This window comes from Schistocerca gregaria, chromosome 3, assembly GCF_023897955.1.
Source record: "Schistocerca gregaria isolate iqSchGreg1 chromosome 3, iqSchGreg1.2, whole genome shotgun sequence".
Taxonomy (NCBI): domain Eukaryota; kingdom Metazoa; phylum Arthropoda; class Insecta; order Orthoptera; family Acrididae; genus Schistocerca; species Schistocerca gregaria.
In genome coordinates, this window is record NC_064922.1 from 61,592,896 (window position 1) to 61,596,708 (window position 3,813).

General features: G+C 46.1%; 1 non-coding gene across 1 annotated transcript; it reads left to right on the forward strand.

The window, feature by feature from the left end:
- Window positions 1-2,195: 2,195 nt before the first annotated feature.
- Trnak-cuu (transfer RNA lysine (anticodon CUU)) lies at window positions 2,196-2,268 on the forward strand. The gene has a single exon. It is a non-coding gene; the product is annotated as a tRNA-Lys (tRNA).
- Window positions 2,269-3,813: the final 1,545 nt, after the last annotated feature.

The following is a 3,813-nucleotide window of genomic DNA, read 5'->3' on the forward strand; positions in this document are numbered from 1 at the left end:
CAAATGGCCATCGTAGCAAATGCGGCAGAGGGACGCCCTGCCTTCGATTCCGAATGAATAAAGTGTGTGGTCTTGTTTCTCAATCTATATTTGGTCTGTCTCGTAAGAGGTTGAATGTAACGAATGGGTGGGAAAGAGCAAGGGGCAGCGGCTGTGTAGAACGAAACCACAAATCCTCAGGGTGTGAGCGTTTCGAGATGAGTCGTATACATGTACCTGTTGGTCGTCAGTGACCGTGTGGCCTAATGGAGAAGGCGTTGGACTTCGGATCTGAAGATTACAGGTTCGAATGCTGTCACTCTCGCGTTTTTCCAGTTCTGAAAAAGAAACATACCGTTTTAATGTAGCAATTGAGCAGTACGAAATCGTCTGAATGTTGCTGTTGACCATTTTTTGCTTGGAGATGCTCTTAAGCTTGAAATCACACAACAAGACCTGTGTTAACTAGCGAAATGGTCGGCAGAGTGCCGACACCACGAGTTTTGACTGGCACTTGCACATCTAAAACAACGTCGGAAAGTAACTCGTTCGGCTTTTGAGTCACAAAAGGAATGTGTGTTAATTTGGCGCCACTAGCTCTGCGTGTTGTCATGCAACTTCTTTTCCTCTCAGAAATGATTATGACATAAAAGTGAAGTACGTGACGAGTGTGACGTTAGGAAAACATTAGGCAGCATGGAGAGATTCTGTATGGGACCACCCAAACCAAACGAGTATTGTGTGACGTGCTAACCGGCAGGCATTAACAGAAGCAGCCGGCTAGCTCCGTCGGTACAGCGTGAGACACTTAATCCCAGGGTCGTTGGTTCGAGACCTACGCTGGGCGTAAGGGAAATTTGTTCCGCTGCAAATGTAAATTACCGTTTTTCTGATTAACGAGATGTAATGGAAATAGCAACTTTAAACTTTGGCTACGCCTCTGTCAGTCGCAAGGAAACTGTATTTGAAATCGAAGGTGATTTTGTAGACATGTATGAAAGACATGATCTGAAAAGCAAGTGTTGTTGTTTGGAGAGCACATCGGTTACGTGTCAGATGTGTAGCCAAGCAGTAATGGGTCGCCATAGCTGCAAAAATTAGCCGGTAAAAAAAAAAAAAAAAAAAAAAAGTGGTACAGCACTGGTGTAGTAAACCAGGGGTCGTAAGTTCCATCCTCAGAGGAGGAAGACAAATTTTGGAAATCAGTTTCGCGTTGTGGCCGTATAGCAAACAGTATCTGTGATCACGAACAATTAGCGACAGGCGTTTTATTAAGAATTACTCTCAGATGTGATTAAGGCGAATGTCGCAGATAAAGCATTTGCCAAAGCGGTACAGCATAAGGTGGGACGAGGCAGTCTGAATTACATTTTATAGATGTATTTCTCACATATCTCAGAGCCTCTCGCGGTCTTCGTCGTCGTCTTCGTTGTCACCGCCGCCGCCGCTTCTGCAGAAGTAGCAAATGGCCATCGTAGCAAATGCGGCGAGGGACGCCCTGCCTTCGATTCCGAATACACGAAGCGTGTGGTCTTGTTTCCCAGTCTATATTTGATCGGTCTCGTAAGAGGTTGAATGTAACGAATGGGTGGGAAAGAGCAAGGGGCAGCGACTGTGTAGAACGAAAACACAAATCCTCAGGGGTGTGAGCGTTTCGAGATGAGTCGTATACATGTTATAGTTGGTCGTCAGTGACCGTGTGGCCTAATGGAAAAGGCGTCGGACTTCGGATCTGAAGATTACAGGTTCGAATGCTGTCACGCTCGTGTTTTTCCAGTTCTGAAAAAGAAACATACCCTTTTAATGTAGCAATTGAGCAGTACGATACCGTCTGAGTGTTGCTGTTGACCATTTTTTGCTTGGAGATGCTCTTGAGCTTGAAACACACACAACAAGACCGGTGTTAACTAGCGAAAAGGTCGGCAGAGTGCCGACACCGCGAGTTTTGACTGGCACTTGCACATCTAAAACAACGTCGGAAGTAACTCGTTCGGCTTTTTAGTCACATAAAGTATGTGTGTTAATTTTGACGCCACTAGCTCTGCATGTTGTCATGCAATTTCTTTACCTCTCAGAAATGATTATGACATAAAAGTGAAGTACGTGACGAGTGTGACGTCAGGAAAACATTAGGCAGCAAGGAGAGATTCTGTATGGAACCACCCAACCCAAACGAGTACTGTGTGACGTGCTACCCGGCAGGTATTCACCGAGGTATCCGGCTAGCTCAGTCGGTAGAGCGTCAGACTCTTAATCCCAGGGTCGTGGGTTCGAGCCTCACGCTGGGCGGAACGGAATTTTGTTCCGCTGCAGATGTAAATTACCGTTTTTCTGATTAACGAGATGTAATGGAAATAGCAACTTTAAACTTTGCCTACGTCTCTGTCAGTCGCAAGGAAACTGTATTTGAAGGTGAAGGTGATTTTGTAGACATGTGTGAAAGACATGTTCTGAAATGCGAGTGTTGTTTTTAGGAGAGCACATCGGTTACGTGTCAGATGTGTAGCCAAGCAGTAATGGGTCGCCATAGCTGCAAATATTAGCCGGTAATATGAAGTGTTGTCAGCTGAAGTCTGATGATGCAGAGGACCGTAAGGCCGAAGTACGCAAGAGTAGCACTAGGCCGCTCCTCTTTAGCTCAGTGGTAGAGCACTGCTCTAATAAACCACGGGTCGTAAGTTCCATCCTCACAGGAGAAAGATGAATTTTGGAAATCAGTTGCGCGTCGTGGCCGTATAGCAAACAGTATCTGTGATGACGAACAATTAGCGACAGGCGTTTTTTTAAGAATTACTCTCAGATGTGATTAAGGCGAATGGCACAGATAAAACATTTGCCAAAGCGGTACAGCATAAGGTGGGACGAGGCAGTCTGAATTACATTTTATAGATGTATTTCTCACATATCTCAGAGCCTCTCGCGGTCGTCGTCGTCGTCGTCGTCGTCGTCGTCGTCGTCGCTGCCGCTTCTGCAGAAGTAGCAAATGGCCATCGTAGCAAATGCGGCGAGGGACGCCCTGCCTTCGATTCCGAATGAATAAAGTGTGTGGTCTTGTTTCTCAATCTATATTTGGTCTGTCTCGTAAGAGGTTGAATGTAACGAATGGGTGGGAAAGAGCAAGGGGCAGCGGCTGTGTAGAACGAAACCACAAATCCTCAGGGTGTGAGCGTTTCGAGATGAGTCGTATACATGTACCTGTTGGTCGTCAGTGACCGTGTGGCCTAATGGAGAAGGCGTTGGACTTCGGATCTGAAGATTACAGGTTCGAATGCTGTCACTCTCGCGTTTTTCCAGTTCTGAAAAAGAAACATACCGTTTTAATGTAGCAATTGAGCAGTACGAAACCGTCTGAATGTTGCTGTTGACCATTTTTTGCTTGGAGATGCTCTTAAGCTTGAAATCACACAACAAGACCTGTGTTAACTAGCAAAATGGTCGGCAGAGTGCCGACACCACGAGTTTTGACTGGCACTTGCACATCTAAAACAACGTCGGAAAGTAACTCGTTCGGCTTTTGAGTCACAAAAGGAATGTGTGTTAATTTGGCGCCACTAGCTCTGCGTGTTGTCATGCAACTTCTTTTCCTCTCAGAAATGATTATGACATAAAAGTGAAGTACGTGACGAGTGTGACGTTAGGAAAACATTAGGCAGCATGGAGAGATTCTGTATGGGACCACCCAAACCAAACGAGTATTGTGTGACGTGCTAACCGGCAGGCATTAACAGAAGCAGCCGGCTAGCTCCGTCGGTACAGCGTGAGACACTTAATCCCAGGGTCGTTGGTTCGAGACCTACGCTGGGCGTAAGGGAAATTTGTTCCGCTGCAAATGTA